Source organism: Eschrichtius robustus, chromosome 1, assembly GCF_028021215.1.
Source record: "Eschrichtius robustus isolate mEscRob2 chromosome 1, mEscRob2.pri, whole genome shotgun sequence".
Lineage (NCBI taxonomy): Eukaryota > Metazoa > Chordata > Mammalia > Artiodactyla > Eschrichtiidae > Eschrichtius > Eschrichtius robustus.
Genome location: NC_090824.1, coordinates 198,157,261 through 198,177,043, shown reverse-complemented (window position 1 = coordinate 198,177,043; position 19,783 = coordinate 198,157,261). Strand labels below are relative to the sequence as shown.

Below are 19,783 nucleotides of genomic sequence, written 5' to 3'. Positions count from 1 at the left end.
ATAGTATCAACAGTGTATATGTGTCAATCCCAGTCTCCCAATTCATCCCACCCGCCCTTTACCCCCTTGGTATCCATACATTTGCTCTCTACCTCTGTGTCTCCATTTCTGCTTGGAAAATAAGGTCATCTATACCATTTTTCTGAATTCCACATATATGCATTAATTTACGATATTTGTTTTTCTCTCGCTTACTTACTTCACTCTGTATGACACTCTCTAGGTCCATCCACATCTGTACAAATGACCCAATTTCGTTCCTTTTTATGGTTGAGTAGTATTCCATTGAATATATGTACCACTCTTTATCCATTCATCTGCTGATGGACATTTAGGTTGCTTCCATGTCCTGGCTATTGTAAATAGTGCTGCTATGACCATTGGGGTACTATACATAGAAAATCCTAAAGATGCCACCAGAAAACTACTAGAGCTAATCAATGACTTTAGTAAAGCTGCAGGATACAAAATTAATACATAGAAATCTCTTGCATTCCTATACACTAACAACAAAAAATCAGAAGGAAATTAAGGTAACAATCCCATTTACCATTGCAACAAAAAGAACACAATACCTAGGAATAAACCTACCTAAGGAGGCAAAAGATCTGTACACAGAAAACTATGACACTGATGAAGGAAATCAAAGATGACACAAACAGAGGAGAGATATACCATGTTGTTGGATTGGAAGAATCAATATTGTGAAAATGACTATACTACCCAAAGCAATCTACAGATTCAACACAATCCCTATCAAACTACCAATGGCATTTTTCACAGATCTGTGTATATTTTGAGGAACATATTTTACACAGAAGTAAATACTGCCTGTAAACAGGAAGTCCCAGCCTAGGCCTCCTCAGGCCATATGCATGTCAACACAGCCACTCTGAAGACTGGATCTGGTTTACTTCTTTTTATTTCTCCAAAACATGTATCACCCCATGCTCTCTGGTGAGCTTATGAGACAGGCAGGGGTTTCTAGACCATCTCTGTTCATGAGGTACTTTAGTATCAGCAGTTGACAAAAGACCCAGTGTTACAGGGCAAGTGCTTCCCTAACTACCATCTTCTCAGGTCCAGGTTGGCTCAGGCAGAGGTGAGTGCCCCCCCCCCCCCCCGCCCCGCTTCAATCCACTGCCCGCTCCCCCAGCCACGCCTCTCCCCTCCCCAGGCTCCGGCACTACCCAAATTAAGCTGCGGGTATGAAGTGAACCCAAGTGGTTCCAGATTAGAATAACCATAGGCATCTCAGAGACTAGCCATAAGTCCCTCAGTTAGCTTTGAGATGAAAGCAGCAAGGCCGCCCAAGACCTGGGTCTGTATTCACAACGTTGACAGAGAGACAGCAGACGTGGGTGGGCGAGGGCAGGTGGGAGGAGGTGCTCTGGGGCATGTAGGCCTTGTGGGGCTTCCGCTGGGAACATTCAGTTACATTTCAAGGATCTAAAACATTGGCAAAGATTGTACACCTACAGATTATAGCCTCTAAACAATCACATGGCATGAAATCCAAAACTGAAATACAACTAGCGGGAAATCGTTTCTCATTTTGGTATGCAATCTTAAACGCTGACATTACAAGATCAATTGGTTGCCGCTGGAAATTCACTAAGCATTCAGTTTCCCTACAAATGACTGAGCAGGGGGTTAATTTTAGTCTCACCAAGGAAAGGCATATAAAAATAAAGGAACGACTTCAAAGGATAAGAAACTGCCGAGGGTGGCTGCCCCTGGAGAGGACTGGGGTGCACGTTTGGGCGGGAGGCTGACTTCCACTGCATACTCTTCTGTAAGCAAACCTTCTGAATATTTTACCTTATGGATGGACTACTTAAAATAACATTATCAGTGATAAGAACAACAAGAATGAAGTAGATCTGGAGAGGCAGGTGGTCCTCAGTAAACACTGGCAGGGAAAGACATCCAGGAAATACTCTTAAGTGAAGCAAACTGTGGAACAGTGAGTATACTCTGATGCTATCTGTCTTAAAAAAAAAAAAAAAAAAAAAAAAAAAGTTGTATTTCCAAGGGAAACATCAAATTGTCAACAGTGGTTACCTTTGGGACTTGGGTTGGTGAAAATTCCCTTTTTTCTTTGTACATTTTTTGGTGTGTGTGTGTGTGTGTGTGTGTGTGTGTGTTTATATACACACCCATACACATAAACACAGTGTATGTGTGTATAAAATATATAACCATCTATTTTTATATTATAAACAAAAACTGTTCCAAAAGAGAGAAAAAAAAAAACTAGCTAGAATCCACTTTTAAAACATTCCTGTTCAAGAAGGATAAATGGATATTTTGATTTTCAAGTGATAGTTAACAAACTAAATGGTAGTCTTTTTTCACTTTGTATTTTCCTCATCCCAAATTTACTGTGATCATTATTACACTTAGTAATTTTCTGTCAAAACCAAATGCACGAGGTTCATCACTCAACCATCTAATGTCTACCAATAAATAGCAATTAGGAAATTGTGCGTAGGTCAATAAGAGGGCCATTAGATGTAATTTCTTAAAATTCTTATTTCAATACTTTTGCTAAACTCAAAAAAATTTCAGCTTAGTAACAGGCATTTAGCCGAGAACAGATTTTCAAATACAGAAAACTAAAAAATAAAAAAATCCAAAGGAACAATATTCTCTGACTTCCCCTGATGAGTTTAGGTTTTCTTAGTTTATGAATCCAGTACACAATTTAATTCTTCTTTCCCAACACTGATGATACTTATGTTAATTTAACATCTATCATCCTGACAAACTCAAAACTCTCCAAGGGCAGGGCCCAGTTCTGTCTTGTTCCCATTAGCCCTGGGGCCTTGCAGGGGAGAAGTCTTTCAAAAGCATTTGATGAATATACTTTGAAAGATGTAAACCTAAACAAACGGAGTTGCAAGATTTACAGATATTCAAGAGCAAAACAGATCCTAAATAAAGATTATGTAACCAACCAAAACAAAAAAAGATCCACATCATAGTTAAAAATAGCATAAGGAGAGAAGAAAAAGGTTATTTGCCTAAATGATCTGTGGGACAAAATCAAAGCATGTGTTCTCTACGCTCAATTGCCAAAAGCCGCCGCAGTTTTGGCTGTCTTCGAAATACTAGGCTCTGAGTCACAAAGCCAAAGCCTTGAGAAAACTAACTACAAGTAACTCCTGAAATGGGATTATAACATTGTACTCTTAAGGTATGTTATCACTGTAAAGTTCATCTTATTAGCAGACTGTTTCAGAATTCTTTCTATTTCAAGAATCTTTAAAAAAGAATTATGGGATGGCAAATATCCTTAAACACACACACACACACACACACACACACACACACACAATTGAACTTTTGTTCTGACAGTTCTTGAAAGGAATCCAAATCTTAATACTCTTTACTGAAGAAGTATGTTTTTTGGCATGTCTGCACTTACGCAATCTACTACAGTTGAATTAAGTCTACTCGTGAACTTGTATGTCAGGTTCAACAGAATTTTAACCAAGGTGGAAAATTATACTTTTTCTAAATCAAAACAAAACAAAAGTGTTCTGGCCACAAGGATAACTAAAGTCATTTGCTTTCTTATGCAAGCTTACATCTTTTGTCAAAGCAGGACAGTTCATTCATTCAGTCAATATAACTAATAGAACACGTTTTGTGTAAAGGGCCATTTAGTATATATTTTCAGTTTTATGGGCCCTATGGTCTCTGTACAGCTACTCCTTTCTGCTGGTGTAGCGTGAAAGCAGCCAGAGACAATATGCATGAATAAACATGGCTATGTACCGATAAACTTTTTAATTTATGGACATAGACAGTTGAATTTTATGTAATTTTCATGTGTCACAAAATATTATCTTCTTTGGATGTTCCCCCAATGGTTTAGAAATGTAAAAACATTCTTAGCTTGCAAGCTGTATAAAAACAGGCCCAATTTGGCCTGTGAGCCATAGTTTGCTAACTCCTGACCTAAACCAACTCTCCAGGAAACCTGGTTTACACCACTCACTAGCCGTGTAACCTTGTCCTTGGCTCCACCGAAAAAGCCCAAACAACAAACAAAATCAACAAAAACGACCACCATAACTGAGCTATAACGTCTTAGTTTTCAGGTGAGAGTTAATATTTTATCTTTATTTATTTATTTAATTTATATTTTATTTACTATTTTATTTATTTTATATTTCATCAATATAACAACAGCGGCAGTAACTAACATTTATTTTGAGCTTACTACCTTCCAAACAGTGTTCTAGGCATTTTAAATGTGTGCTAATTTATTTAATCCTCACCACAGCCTTGGGATGGGTGTTTTACGATCACCCTTTCACATATAAGGAATTAGGCACAGAGAGGTTATGTACCTTATCTAAGCTCTCACAGCTAGGAAGATGATGGAGCTGAGGTCTGAAGACAGGTACTAGGTTCTGCTTTTAACCACAACTGCCTCTAACCTCCAAATTTCCCTGTTCTTTTCTTTCTTTTTTTTATTTTTTTTATCTTATTTATTTAATTTTTTGCTGTGTTGGGTCTTCGTTGCTGCACACAGGCTTTCTCTAGTTGCGGTGAGCGGGGGCTACTCTTCATTGTGGTGTGCGGGCTTCTCACTGCGGTGGCTTCTCTTGTTGCAGAGCACGGGCTCTAGGCGCGTGGGCTTCAGTAGTCGTGGCACACGGGCTCAGTAGTTGTGGCGCACAGACTCCAGAGCGCAGGCTCGATAGTTGTGATGCACAGGCTTAGTCGCTCCGCGGCATGTGGGATCTTCCCGGACCAGGGCTCGAACCCGTGTCTCCTGCATTGGCAGGCGGATTCTCAACCACTGCGCCACCAAGAAAGCCCTCCCTGTTCTTTTCTTAAAGTCCCCGTTTCTTTTTTTTTTTTTTTTAACGTCTTTATTGGAGCATAATTGCTTTACAATGGTGTGTTAGTTTCTGCTTTATAACAAATTGAGTCAGTTATACAAATACGTTATGTCCCCATATCTCTTTCCTCTTGCATCTCCCTCCCTACCACCCTCCCTATCCCACCCCTCTAGGTGGTCACAAAGCACCGAGCTGATCTCCCTGTGCTATGCGGCTGCTTCCCACCAGCTATCTATTTTACGTTTGGTAATGTATATATATGTCCATGCCACTCTCTCACTTCGTCCCAGCTCACCCTTCCCCCTCCCCGTATCCTCAAGTCCATTCTCTAGTAGGTCTGCATTTAAAGTTCCCATTTCAAAGGAGAATTCTCAGAAATTAAAATGCACAGTAGAATAAGCACGTACAGTTAATGCTTACCAGTAAAGGGCTAATCCTTAGATTGAGCCTATATTGCTAGTTACAAAAAAGGAAGCTTGATTCAAATGGATGCAAGCTTCAGTGTTCTCATGCAAAAATTATGAACAACAGTCTGACTCCCTCCTATGTGTGTTGGCCCATGAGAACAAACATCAGTGAAAATGCCCCAGAAGAGGGCTGCAAAAGGCAGGTCACTAAGACTTTCTCTAAATGACTCTTTATTCTCCTAATTTAAATGTGCCTCCTGCTTTGCTGTCCACAGTGGCATTTCTAGATTTACAAGGTTTGTCTATTACTGGTAGATTAGCAATAAACACTGCAAGCAGAGAGACGCCTTCCTCGTAACAGTTACGGTAAAACGTAACTTAAATCACAACCTATTGGCACGATCTGTTTTCCTCGTCAGGTCTTTACCCATCTGTTGGCTCTGTATGTTGATGTTCCAAATGCAAGTGGATACCCAAATAACTAACTCCTTAAAGGTCATTTGAAAAAAATTTTAGGGTACAGATTAGAGTTTATTTCCGTGTAGTCTTAGATTGCCAAAGTGGCTTTTAGAAATTATAATAAACTGTTATTGCTCCATACAACTGCAGAATAAAAACACCTCTGAAGAACTTGACATTTTAAGACTTTGGCTGGCCAAGGACATAAGAATTGCTAAAACTGGATTCATTTCAGTTATTCCTCATTGGAAGGTAGTTACTTGCCAGAAAATTATTTCAGAGTCTATTTTCAATACTTACATCAAAATGAGGAAATTTAAATGACAGATGATCTCTACAGCATTGGGGACCATCAGCAAGGCCAAGTACATTATAAGACCCTGAAGATGCAGGCTAGGCCGAAAGAGACTCCAAGACCAAAAGAGGCTCCAAGACCGAAATTCATCTGGCAAATACTAAAAAAATGTATCTAGGTTTCTCAAAAATTTTTCAAACTTTCCCCAAATATTTGCTATCAGCAAATTGCATAGTTCTACATAATGTGTGACTGCCTTGGTAAGAAAGAGCTAGTTCTCAAAAGAAAAAAAAAAAAAAAACCATTCATGTAACTTGAAGTTGTCCATACAAAGTGGGACTGAGGAAAATCTTTGGCTCAGAAATGACCCTCTGACCCACTCACTTTCAAAAGCCCAGCGTCCAGGAGCCATGCCTTACACGCCCTCCCTCACTTCCCATCTCCAGGCCCTTCACCAGATCGTGTCAATTTTCTCTCTTAAAAAGCCCTCCGATGGGCTTCCCTGGTGGCGCAGTGGTTGAGAATCCGCCTGCCAATGCAGGGGACACGGGTTCGAGCCCTGGTCTGGGAGGATCCCACATGCTGCGGAGCAACTAGGCCCGTGAGCCACAATTACTGAGCCTGCGCGTCTGGAGCCTGTGCTCCGCAACAAGAGAGGCCCGTGCACCGCGATGAAGAGTGGCCCCCCACTTGCCGCAACTGGAGAAAGCCCTCGCACAGAAACGAAGACCCAACACAGCCATAAATAAATAAATAAATAAAATTAAAAAAAAAAAAAAAAAAAAAAAAAAAAAGCCCTCAGATACGTCCATTTCTTCTCAGCTCCACTGACAATTACCTGGCGCCAGGTGCTCTACCATCCCCTGAGAGACCACTGAATACCCTTCTACCTGCTTCCACTCCTGCTCCTGCAAACCCACACGGCCACAGTGATGCTCTCATAGCACGGAGCGTGCCGTGCCGTCCAGAAGGAAAGCCACTACGAGCCATAATGAGCCCACGAGGCTCCGCACAGTCCGGCCTTGGTCCACTTCTGCGTCTCCTCCTGCACTCCTCACCCCCACTCTCTGTGTCCAGCCACACTGGCCTTCCTCCAACCCCCAGAACATACCGTGGCTCTGTAGCCCCCAGACTGCCTACATGCTGGTCCCCCTCCCTGTGACGCCTCTTTTCTTCGCGATAACCTGAATCCATCCTTCAGATCTCAAGGCAGTATCACCTCCTTAGGAGAACCGTCTTTTGACCTCGTCTGGCTGAGATACCCCTGTTAATAATGAACAGGTTATCTTTTTCCCTCAGACCACTGACCACAATTGTCATTACACTTAGATCATGTCTAGTACCCCGGACCAGGGGTACTACCCCCAACAGACAAGCAGCTCTAGAAGGCAGGGTTCACAACCCTTGGTGTTCATATGGTACCAAAGCATCTGGGGCACAGTAACAGAACACCCAGGAGGGGCTCAGTTAAGATTTATTTATCTATATTTGTGATACAATTCACATACCATAAAATTCACCCTTTTAAAGTGTACATTTCAGTGGGTTTTGGTATATTCACAAAGTTGTACAACTCTCACCACCATCTAATACCAAAATATCCCATCACTCTACCCCACTGCCTGTCCCCGGAAATCACTGATTTACTTTCTGTCTCTATGGATTTCCTTAGTCTGGAAATTTCATATAAATAAAATCATTTAACAGGTGGCCTTTAAAAAAAAGAAGCAGGCATTTATAGTTATAAACTTCCCTCTAATTTCTTTAGTTGCATCCTGTAAATTTTGGCATGTTGTATTTTAAGTTACTTTATATCAAGGTATTTTCTAATTTCTCCTGTGATTTCTTCTTTAATCCACTGGCTATTTAGGAGTATGCTGTTTAATTTCCACATAATTGTGAATTTCCCGAATTCCCTTCTGCTACTTATTTCTAATTGCATTCTACTGTGGTCAGAGAACATAATTTGTATGTTTTCGATCCTTTTTACATTTATGGAGGCTTGTTTCATGGCCTAACGGGTAGTCTATCAAGGAGATGGAGCCATGTGCATTGGAAAGAATGTGTACTCTGCTTGTGTTGAATGGAGTGCTCTATACATGGCGCTTAGGTCTAGTTGGTTTACCTTTCTAAGTGTTCACCACTCCACTTAGTATCACCCTAACGGTAAGAGGTACACACAGTGAAGTCTTTACTTCGGATTTGCCCTTAAACACATTTATTTTGAAGAACTCTAAGGAGAGCAAAGTAGGAAATAAATGTAGCTGTTCTACCTTTCCTGATTAATATCATCTATCTCATGGCCATGGTGTCAAAAAAATGATTTCAAAAACCCTGCAAATAAAAAAAATTAGTACAAGTGCAGTGAAATGTGAAATGCTATTTTAAACAACTAATACTGAAATTTAGTTTGCCCAAGCACTTTCTGAAAGAAAGATCATATTTTGCCTGATATAGCAAACATAAATTTCACAATATAGAAACTTCATTTATGAAATACACTCTGGAAAAGTAGCATCCATTGCAGACTTTTCAAAAGTAGGCCTTATGAGGCAAATATGGAAATTACGATACATCAGTGTGCAAAAATTTTCTAATAAAATCTTTGTATTATTCTTGTATAAGGTTTGCAGTTATTTCTCTCAAAATGTGTAGAAGATAAAATTTGCTGATTTTCTTCAACATACTTAGGAAACATAATTGGATTTTCAAACTTGAGAGAAAAATGCAAAACAATATCACTTGTATAGCATGAAGGTCACATCTACATTTACCATAAATACCTTGAAACTGCTTAAGATTCAGCAGAAGAGCAGTAAGATCGAAGTGTTAGCCACAGCATCCTGAGAAATTTTATCATAGTGAAGATACAGTATTTAGGATCTTAAGCAAAATCCATAAAAATATTTACCTTATTCTACTGTATAATATAAAAGCTTACCACTTCAGTAAAGTACTAAGATTTCTCAATGTACATGTATGTGAATATGACCTAAATCATGACTACTGAATTATATGAAGTTACAAATCCAAAGACATGGTTAAGTTTTGGTTCTGGTTATCACATAACCAACACACAGTAACTCACACATAATATCCATGAGCTGCTTCTAAATCACTGACATCTTTACTTGGGCAACAGGAAAATTCGACTCCAAAAATACATCACAAGTTTCTAACTGACTAAACTGCAGAGTTCCTGGTTCTGGGCTGAGATTTTATATTTCCAAAAAAGCAGAACTCAAAGTCCAAACCTAACACCTGAAATGATAAATCTCAGAAAATTACCTTTGACTCTAATTTGCTTTTCCTCGTCCTAGTCTTACTCACTCTTCTTCATTTTCACCCTGAACACCTACCTTTATATCCTATGTCCTCTTACTGAAAGTAATAAAAGCGTTTTACTTCTTAATACTGTGTGGTGAATCATTTTCAGACTTATAAATTTCAAGGCAGTGTTAGTAATGGAAGGGTGCTTTCCATCCCCAAGTAATGACATTAACTATATGACCTAACCACGTGTGAGAAAGTTAAGTATCGTAAAGGCATGTTAGAAGGAGCTGTGGCTTATGCAGTCACGGTAACCACCATGAAACACTGGCCTGAATCTAAAAATACATTTGTCATGCTGGTACATCATGCCTTCTTCCAATTTTGATAACCACACCAGAATATATCCACACAACTGTGGTACACATAGACGGCAGCGATAATAACAGGGATGCAAAGAGATTTCTGAAACTGTCTTCATGACCAAAATGAAGGTAATGGCAGGTACATTTATTCTTATTCACAGTGTGCCTGGCTAGATCTTCTTTCACATTGGTTCCTGCGGCTCCCAAGCTCAACTGAGCACTTCTGGAGAAGCGAGGTCCTGGAGGTCTCTGCATCCCACCCGTGCCTGGATGCAGAAAGATTAAGAGCACAGTGACCACGTGTGAAAGTGGGGAAGAAGATTCAGCTGAGGCTATTCCTTCTTCATACCCTCTTTTCTCTTAGCTGTCATGAACCAGAAGCCCCTGGTTTTTTCCTGCTGCCTTTCCGGCCATCCTTGGCCAGTAAGTCTTGGAGCTCCTCAAGGTAAACATCGGGTCTCACTTTATAGTCTCTCCCTAGGAGATCTCATCCACATCTACAGCTTTATTTATCACATTAAGAAACACAGGCACAAGGGTAAGGAGAGTTACTTGTATAATAATAGGCTGTATGAAAAGAGCTAGTTGGGTAATCATAGGCTATATGAAAGAAAAAAAAAAACTCAACAGTAAATCTGCTGCAGTCAAAACAAGGACCTGTCTTGCATGGTATCAGCTACTGTCTTTTCTCCAATCTTGCCAATTTTTATTCGAATGAGTTATTGTTAGAAAATAGCATTCTTTTTTTTTCCTACTGGAAATGTGTTTTCAGCGTACAGCTGGCAAATCACCTGCTCTTAGTACGTTAAGACGCAGACAAGTCCAATCGACATGACAGAAAGGATACTAAAAACTTACCTGGAATTTTAATTGATCGGTTAATAGTAACATATCTTAAACCACTTTTAAACTGATATTTTAATTATCTCATGTTTTACGTGTGTGTACATGTGAAGACTAAAAATCAAAATAGATTTTGATGGAATGCCACTCAATGATGAAAAGGAACAAACTACTGACACACACAACAATACGGATGGATCTGAAGGGAACTGCGCTAAATGAAAAAGTCAACACTAAAGATTATATACTCTAAGATTCCATTTATATAACATTATTGAAATGACAAAATTATAGAAACAGAGGACAGATTAGTGGTTGCCAGGGGTTAGAGCTGGCAAGTGGGGGAGGTAGGTGAGTATAGTTATAAAATGGCAACTTGAGGAATCCTTGTGATGGAACTGCTCTGTATCTTGACTACAGTAGACACAAGAAGCTATACATGTGATAACAAGTGCACAGGAACTAAATATATACATCCACAAATGAGTTCAAGTAAAACTAGGAAAATCTGAATAGGATCTGCATTGTATCAATGTTAATATCCTGGAAGTCACATTTGGGGGAAACTATGTAAAGGGTACATGGGTTATTTCTTCTAACTGCATGTGAACTTACAATTATCCCCAATTTACAATTTAATAACGACCAAAAAAAATAGCTTTAAGGTGCTTACAGCACACTCGCAAAGACAGTTTAGATTACCCATCCCCGACTACAGAATTCTAATTTTTTAAAGTAGTTTTCCTCCAGTTCATCCACATTCCATGCTGTTGATGTCAGCCCATGAAGAAAGGCAGATTTAGGTCGACAAAAGGAGAAATGTCTTGAGGTTACAAAGAACACAATAAAAACGTATTAATATTTTAAAAAGTAGATCTTGAAATGCACTTGAAAGTTTGAGATCATAATGACATAAATAAGCATTTATGACCTAAGAAAAACTGCCTCCTTTGGTACTTTGAAGTATTATAAAAAAATCACAGGGAATTAAATTACAAAGCTAACACACTTGTTTACGCAGCTGGTCTTTTTTAAAATTGAGGAACTTTAAACCTACAATTCTAATAGGCTTATTGGTGACACCCCAATCCTTTGAAAAATAAATGAAATATCATAAATCATCTGACAGTTCTTAAGCTGAGATTTTTATCATCACTCAGACACTTTAACAATAAAAAGCAATATGAAAGGATAGGATCTTGTTTATGTGACCTATAAAGTTTAAGACAGAAAATAAATCATACTATTAAATGTCATTTAGAGCTCTAACTTCAATACTTAGGATTGAATTGGCATAATATTCTTGGTAATTCCTATGAGGATTCATACAAGTAGGGTAGCTTTCCTTACAAAATATTTCAGAACTCTGGCATTTCCTGTGATAAATGAAGCAATAAAGCTTTGGAATTGCAATTGGGTATATTTAAGTACTTCATATAGGCAACCGGACTGCCATCTTGCTGGATTATCTAGTACTATGAATTTATTATTTGGCATCCAAAGGAATGTTTGACTACTTATAAAAAGTAAAGGATTGGGGTAAGCCCTTTTCATTTTAAGCTACGAATTTAGGACCACATTATAGCTACAGAGTTCAACCTTTATTTTCTGGCGAGTTCATTTAATGAAAATTATTTCACAAATTTTGCAGGAAATGTTGAAATGAAAAATCCATAAATACCTTGAAACTGCTTAAGATTCAGCAGAAGAGCAGTAAGATCGAAGTGTTAGCCACAGCATCCTGAGAATTTTTATCATAGTGAAGTTTCAAGAAGATAAACGATGGGAGACATTCTCCATGACCCAGTTGTAAGGTAAATTTAATGACTAGTCAATGATCAGTCCAAGTGACATTCCAGTTCTTAAAAGTGTGCCTTCAGACGTCCCCTGCATTAGCACTAGGGGACTGAGGTCAAAGCTGGGCCCATGTAAGACTGTAATCATCTTCCATTTCAGTCGTCTTTCAAATTCATTTTAGGATACAGCTACGGAAACCTTAGTCTCCAAATAAAGGCTTAACCAATGTCACATCCCTATCAGGCTGTGTACAGGCATTTAATAAACATTTGAATAAATGACTGAATTAATGATATCAGAAAGCCAACTTCTTATATCTTGTATATCATATTGTTGCTAATAAAGAATTCTTAAAGATTAATTTTAAAATGTACATTTTCTTTCATGAAATTATTATTAAATATTGAATATATACCAAACAATATTTTCACATATGTGTAAGTTATAATGAAAAATAATAACATGAACACCTGTCTTCCTACTGCCGAGGTTAGGGAATAGAACATTACCAGTCACTCGAAAGTCATCTTTGTGGTCTTTCCCATTCCAATTCCACTCCTTCGTGCCATGCCTTCTCCCCAAACACCTTGAATTTTTTCCCTCGCTTTCCTTTATAGTGTTAGCATATGTATCCCTAATCAAATCAAGAATCAAATCTTAAATTCTGTAAGATTTGGGATGGAATTATATTGGTTGGAATCATACTGGAAGCATTCTTATACATTCCTAAGGTTCACCTGTGGTGGTATGTTTCAGCACGGCACAATTATGCCTTCTCTTATTGATGGCTATCTGAGTTCTTTCTGGTTTTCTGGAACATTGTCATATGCGTTTCTCCATGTATGTTTGCAAGAGCTTCTGTCTCTCGGAGTGGAACTGCTGGGTTGGTATATGCACAAGTTGTTAGATAATGACAAAGTTTTTCAAGGTCGATCCAACTGACACCACCACTAGTGAGGGTCAGAGGGGTCAGGGTGCCCCACTGCACTGCCAGTCTGCTGGATATAAAATAGTACCTCCTTGAGATATTTTTTTAAGTTTTTTTCTCTCTTTTGGAGTAAAATTTACATACAATGACACGCACAAATCTTAAGTGGACCATCCACGAGTTCTTACAAATGCATATACCTTGTAACCCACACCATTAACACACCTCAAAAAAAAGTGCCTTCATGATCCTTCCCAGTCATTCGTTGCTCCATCCCCTGGAGGCGACCACGCTTCGGATTCTCTTCTCCCACAGACAAATTTTGCTTGTTCTAAAACTTCCTAGAAATGGAGAAACACTATGTGTTCTTTTGGATGAGGCTCCTCTCAGTTAGTACGACGAGATTCAGCCATGTTGTGGCTGGGATCGGTGCTGTTTCTTTCTCTCAGAGTAGTACTCTATTTTATGAATACACCAGTCTGTTTATCCATTCTCTTACTGAGACACCTGGGCGGCTTCTAGTTTTTGGCTATTATGAATGAAATCACATATCCATATGCTATGTACTTCTTGTGAACATCTTAGTTTGTGGACTTATATTTTCATTTTTCTTGGGTAGATACCTAGGGGTAGAATTGCTGGGTCACCAGGTAAGTATATGTTTAGCTTTATAAGGAAACTTCCAAATCTTCTTCCTAAGAGGTTGTACCATTTAACCCTCCCACACAATATGTAAGAGCTCCAGTTGCTCTACATCCTTATTAACATTTGGTGTTACCAACCTATTTAATTTTAGCCATTCTGGTGGGTATCTCACTATCGTTTTAACTTGCATTTCCCTAGTGACTAACGATGCTGAACACGGGCTTACTGGCCACTCAAATACCTTCTGTTGTGGAGTGTTGTTATAAAGTGTCTTTTCAAATCATTTGTCCCCTATCCCCACTTTTTCATTTCTGATTATCTGTGTTTTTGTTATGGAGTTGTATAAACTCATTATCTACGTAGCCCTTTGACAAATACAGGTTTTGTGAGTATTTTCTCCCAGTCTGTGGCTCATCTTTTTGTTTTCTTAATGGTGTCTTTTGATGACCACAAGTTTGTTTTTTTTTAATTCTGATAAAATCTAAGTTATATATTTTTTCTTATGGTTATTGCTTTCTACATTTAAATCTTTGCCTACCTCCAAATCATGAAGATATTCTCCGATGTTTTTTTCTAAAAGCCTTATGGTTCCAGCTTTTACATTTAAGTAATATGATCCATCTCAAATTATTCTTTGTGCATGGTGCAAGGTAGGAATTGAGATTTCTTTTTTTCCATATGGATATCCAGTTATTCCAGCACCACTTACTGAAAACCTTTCCCCACTTGGTTGCTTTGGGTCTTTGTTGGAAATCCAACGACCATATAACTGTGGGTCTCTTCTGGCCTCTCTATTCGGTTGCATCAATCTGCTTGTTGATCTTTATGGCAGCACTACACTATCTTGGTTACTGTAGCTTTACGGTTAGGTTATGAAGTCAACTCCTCCAGCTATGATTTTGAGATTGTTTTGGATAGTCTCAGTCTTTTACATGTCCATATAACTTTTAGAATCAGCTTGCCAATTAAAAAAAAAAAAAAAGCCTGTGGGATCATGATAGGGATTAAGTTGAATCTATACGTCAATTCGGGGAGAACTGTCATCTAATTGAGTCTTCCAATGCATGAACATGCCATCCTTCTTCATTTATTCAAGTCTGCTTTAATTTTTCTCAACAATGTTTTGTTATTTCCAACGTAGAAATTTTTGCATGAATTTTGTTAATTTTATTCTTAGATGTTGTACTTTTATTAAAAATGGGAAATAGGCATATTATTGATAATCTCAATGCAAAATAGGGCTGCTCCATCATACACACTCTTCTTGGAAATACTAAATACATCAAAATTCTGAGCAATTTTGTTTAATAAACAAATGAATAAACATAGTATGTTCTGAATAGTAAGCAAGACAAAAATTTCTAAAAAATGGGACAAGGACTCCACAACTTGACAGTAAAATAAAGGAATGGATATAATCCAAGAGCATACATGCTGGAAATGGGATCAGGAAGTTTCTTTAATCCACTCACTTTAAGTACATTCTGTGATGGGGGCAAGAAGGGGGTTAAATATACGACCACTTCTATCTGGAGCTGCACTGATCTTTTAAGGATGGGACTCTTGGTACCTCACTGTTCCAAAACCAACTCTTTTTTGACTTCTGGCCCACATAATCATAACCAAAGGTTTCAAGAAGAGTAGAGCAAGAAGTATTTAGCTTCGACTTCTGAGCAGATATAACACAAGCCCTTTGTCCTCTGCTAAAGACAGGCCTGTATCCCAAGGCTCGTAGGTTTCCCATGTGGCCTCCTTTCTACTGCAACCTGTTTCACTCCTTTCACCTCACTGTTGTCCTCTTCCTCATTCTCTGCTTCTTCCTGTTATCACTAATTTCATTTTCCATCTTCACTGTCTGATTTTTCAGACGTCTGTATTTACCAGGATCTGGGAGTGAATGGATCAAATCCTTCATCACACATCACATCCAGCCCTAAAAGGCACCATCCCTTCCCTTCATCTTTGGCCTCTGCTTGCTGGCTCTTGCTGGCTTCTCTTTCGGTTTCACTTTTTAGAAGTCTTTTCTCCATATGTTTTGCCTTAACTTTCCTCCCATACTCTTCTTGATCAAATGTGCCCTCTTCCTGAAGCCTATCTTTTGCTTTATCAAGGTTGATACTACCATGATCCTCTTCCTTAGTATCCTTCACAATGGATTTCTACATTGGCGGCCACTGGTGAACCAACTTCCCTTCATCAATAGTGTTATTTTCTTATTCACTTAAAGTGTTTCATTACTTTTTTTGTTTCTGCAATTTCCTTGATTTTTTGTGCCTCATCAGTACTAGGAGCAGACTGAGTCTGAGGCCCTTTTGGTTTGACCATCTTCACTTCCATGTTTCCCCTCATCTGCCTCCCTTCCTCTTCCTCCTCTTCTTTATTAATACCATTGGCCAGCTTGTACTCTTCCTCTCCTGCTTCTGGCCTTTTTCTACCTTACTTAACGATGGACGTTTTCTCACTGAAATAAGCTCTAAATTCTTCCACTTAATCACTGGTGAGGGATAGAGCCTTAAGCTCATTAACAATTCTTTGGTCAGCTGTTTCTACACTTTCTGAAGGAATCTTATCCAAGGAGTTGCTTACAGTAAGACCAAGAAATATAGCCTATTTGGGTAAATGTAACTTGTTCAAATCAAATACTCTTTCATCCTTCATCAGATATACTTACATATGTAAGAAACAAAATACCTTTGACCTCTTTCTTTTCATTGTTGATCTTGGGCTAAAGATGACTTCAGTTTTTGTTTTTGTTTCCTAGATGTCCATACATTTTTCTGGAGTGATTTTTATTTCTTTCATAAGCACTTTCTACTCAGGAAGTTGCTGTACTATCCTTTTTTTCTTCTGAGGGAAGCAAAATTAATAAAGCAGGTCTATATGCTCTGTGAATATGAGTTGGTATCCTCTGGGCAATCAAACTGAAGAACTCAATTCGTGGCCTGAATATCCAACGCCCTGGCTATAGTATCAGTAGCAAAGAGCACAGTTCACTCTCTTGCAGATAAACTTATTACAGACTTGCACTTTTCTCATCTGCTGTTGTCAACCACAGAAGTCAAGAATAGAAATACCAGAGTATAGGCAGTAGGAGACTTGGTTTAGGGACCAAACCTCTCGACAACTGGAAAAAAATATAATACTTCTCAAAAAGGAATATAGGATACTTATTTCTTACTTCAGCTCACAACCTATGTAGTTTTGTTCCAAAGGGACAGGGATGTTATATTTTACTTTTCTCACCAACTCAAACATATTCAGAGATTTTCAAGCTCAAGCACACAAGGTACAAGGTCTTTCACAGATCTGACTTGTTTTGCCTAGAAGAAAGCAAAGTCAATGTTTTGTTTTTTTTTTTTTTTAAAGATTTTATTATTGATTGATTGACTGATTGCTATGTTGGGTCTTCGTTTCTCTGCTAGGGCTTTCTCTAGTTGCGGCAAGCGGGGGCCACTCTTCATCGCGGTGCGCGGGCCTCTCACTACCGTGGCCTCTCTTGTTGCGGAGCACAGGCTCCAGACGCGCAGGCTCAGTAGTTGTGGCTCACGGGCCTAGTTGCTCCGCAGCATGTGGGATCTTCCCAGGCCAGGGCTCGAACCTGTGTCCCCTGCATTAGCAGGCAGATTCTCAACCACTGCGCCACCAGGGAAGCCCAAAGTCAATGTCTTTTAGAAAGGTTTTTTTCTTTTTTTTTTTTTTTTCATAACAGCATTCATAGTGTCAGCAAAGGTCCATGCCCAAGATTCTATTCTACTTCATCATGAACTAACCTTTGGAGACTGGTATCATGAACACTTATCGTTTCATCCTTGTGTTCAACAGTCAAACCTGTATGCAAACAAGTATAATATATTTATGTGGTTGATCGTCTCCAACACCTTGTCTCAGGTCTTTCCATCAATGATGAGATTGCTGAAAAGCCATGATTCTTTCCTAATTCTCAGAAAAGGCCTCAGAAATAGATAAGTTCTCTCATAGAAAGTATTATCAGGACCCAGAGTCTGTCTGTCAAAGTCTATTAAGAACGATAAAAAGCTTCCAGTACTGGGATAAGGAAAATCAAAGTCTTGCCAGATCCTGTTCTGGCAGCTCCAAGTACATCTTTACCCTGCAAAGCCAGGATTAAAAAAAAAAATCTGTTCTCTATTATTGCCTCCATAAAGGCCCAAAGGAATCATTTTTGAAAATTCTTTAAGTTCAAAACTATTTGCTGGTTGACTTATACTTGAAAGATTGTTTAAACAGATATAAAAATCTCTAAGTTACCTATTCTTTTCTTCAAAATCTTTTAAGTATATTCCATTTTCTTGCATTGATTGAAATCTGAGGCCAACATAATTTCCCCCCTTATAAAAAACACTCAACCTATTTGCCTGGTTCCCCAAAGGAATCGTTCTTTACCTCTGAGGTCCAGCACTTTTACTAGGCACAGACACACAGTATGCCCCTTTAATATGCAGATTCTAGTTGTCTTTCATTTCAGAAAAGCTTAATCTCTAAGTATCGGATTTACTTCATTAGTTTGGGTGTCTTGTTGTATCTACAATTATATATATGATGGACCTGTTCTGCCTGTCTTCTGTATCAGCGGTCTACAAATTGAGGTACATTTAGAGCTATACGAAGACTAAGAGATACGTCGGCACAGATCGTTTAAAGGCAATCAAATTCCAGATCCTCACCCTCCATCCTCCCTATGACTGATCTCTTCCGGAATGTACCCGAAGCTAAGGTACCATGCCAGCCTCTTCTCATTCCCTCTTCCCCTCCTTCACAATCACTCTTTTCCCACTTTGCAAAAGAAATGCATACCACCCACAAATCCTGGCTAGTGCATTTGCCTTGGAATATAAAAACCCTCCAGGAAGCCAAACCTGTAAATCCTCCTTTAATCAAAGCACTACAATAAGGATTTGTTCACTCCCCATCATACATATAACTTACGTATTTTATTAAGAAATGGAGTATGTGGGCCCATGTTAGTAAATTACAAAATCAGATACGTAGTAGAATGAAGCAGTAGTGAGAGTGTTTTTACTTCAGGACCTTACCTTCCAAAACCCTCATTATTGTAAAAGATACAACCCAACTCTGGGAGACTTTAGGGAGTGCAAGGCAAAGACATCTTGAAGGCACCAGCATCACGGTATCCAGGCAACACGTGGCAAGGCTCTGTGCCTTATCTATTTGTCGGTGTTAGAATTAGAATTCAGCTGTGTGATGGTTGTCATGGAAACGTACATTAACATATTGATTTGAGCTGAAAAATCAGGTCGGATTTTTACTGACAGAAGGAAGTCTGACTTGGAAGATAAGTTTAAAGTTGATGACTAAGCTTTGTCAATTAGATTGAATGGCAACCATTTTCCCTAAATTGAGTGATGTACATTATAGCTGCAAGGTTTTGATAAAAATACGTTTCAAACATATGTTAAGACAAAATATTCCTCTAAAAACTCACTGTATGTTGGTAAGTATATATTAAAATTAATAATGTTTCTAAATAACACTTTCTAAGCATATTGGGTTAAACAAGGTGCCTCTAAGTAAAAGAGTAATAAATATAACAGTTATTTGATAAATCTTAGTTAAGCCTTTTTAATAAACTTTCCCAAACTGAGAAAGTGATAATAAATCCCTTTCAAAGTCAGATGGTTTCCAATTCTTTGCTTTCCACAAATGATTGAGTAATTGAGTTGTTGGTAGACAGATCATTAAACTAATTTATAGATCGCTTTTTGATTTCTGGCACATAACTCAGAAGGATGAGAAAAGTTAATAACTGATGCAGTTCTGGCATACTGTAAACACTGATATTTTAAACCCAAAGGCGTCACATCATCTTTCAAATGTCTGTCTGACTTGGCTCCCTTCTCACATCTCTAATCCCTATGACCTCACTCTTTTTCTGTATC

General features: G+C 38.6%; 1 protein-coding gene and 1 pseudogene across 25 annotated transcripts in view; both read right to left on the bottom strand.

The window, feature by feature from the left end:
* ZNF438 (zinc finger protein 438) overlaps positions 1–19,783 on the bottom strand; it is a 176,154-nt gene that overhangs the window by 48,335 nt on the left and 108,036 nt on the right. The gene's annotated exons all lie outside the window — the stretch shown is intronic.
* On the bottom strand, positions 15,525–18,935 carry LOC137769270 (probable ATP-dependent RNA helicase DDX10 pseudogene; annotated as a pseudogene).